The following is a 1,182-nucleotide window of genomic DNA, read 5'->3' on the forward strand; positions in this document are numbered from 1 at the left end:
GGTGTCAGCTGGAAGGCAAACCCACCCGGTGAGCACAGCTGCCCCCTTGCCAGGCATCCAGCAGCTCCAGGCCTGTCTCAGCCTCTGCCCTGCCCTCCTTCGACTGCAGGAGCCCTCAGAGTCAGGGCCCCAAGAACCAGGCTGTCCTCATGCCTGGAGAAGCTCCACCCAAAGGGCTTCAGTGCTGGGAAATCACACGGGTGCACATTTATTGAGGGGCTTCTTGTGCGACAGGCTTACAGCCTGTTTAACCCAAGCTCCTCAAGCATCTGAGGCTTGAATTGGCGATAAGGGGCTTGGAAGTGAGCACCACTCTTGGGACCACCTTCTCTGCTTCTATGACACCCAGGTGTTGCTGAGGGAACATTTAAAAATAAACACCATTAAAAAATAAACGCCGTCTTCAAAGAGAGTGTGCTAATGGCAAAGAGCAAAGATATTTTTAAACCATTTCAATCAAGGTGGCTACATGCTTGCATGCGGGAACGTGCCTTTTGCTTCCTTGGGTTGCTACGAACAAAAGCAAGCATCTGACATCAGCATCTGTTTGACAGTCCCCCAAATGCCACCTCCTCTCCCGCTTGACCTGTCCTTGTCTTTTTTTTTTTTTTTTTTTTGAGACGGAGTCTCGCTCTGCACAGGCTGGAGTGCAGTGGCGCGATCTCTGCTCACTGCAACTTCTGCCTCCCGGGTTCAAGTGATACTCCTGCCTCAGTCTCTTGAGTAGCTGAGATTACAGGCACTTGCCACCATGTCCTGCTAATTTTTGTATTTTTTTAGTAGAGACGGGGTTTCATCATGTTGGTCAGGCTGGTCTCGAACTCTTGACCGCGTGATCCGCCCGCCTCAGCCTCCCAAAGTGCTGGGATTACAGGTGTGAGCCACTGTACCCAGCCATGACCTGTCCTTGTCTAAACGTGCTAGTTCCCCTGTCCCTCTGTGCCCTTATGGCCGGTGGGAGGAGGGAGGAAGGAACTGGCAAGCTTGGATTGCCTGGAGACCTCCAACAGCCGAGGGACAGGGCCCAACTTCTCACCTGAGAGTCCCACCTGCAGGATGAGAGCAGAAGAGAGCAGCAGCCAGGAGATCCAAGACCTGGAATAATACGCCCAAACACAACTTAGCGGCACTTGGGGTGGCTGCGTCCATGTAGAATCAGCTTCTGATGAGTTAACTAAAAAG

This window comes from Pongo abelii, chromosome 19 (genome assembly GCF_028885655.2).
Source record: "Pongo abelii isolate AG06213 chromosome 19, NHGRI_mPonAbe1-v2.0_pri, whole genome shotgun sequence".
Classification (NCBI taxonomy): domain Eukaryota; kingdom Metazoa; phylum Chordata; class Mammalia; order Primates; family Hominidae; genus Pongo; species Pongo abelii.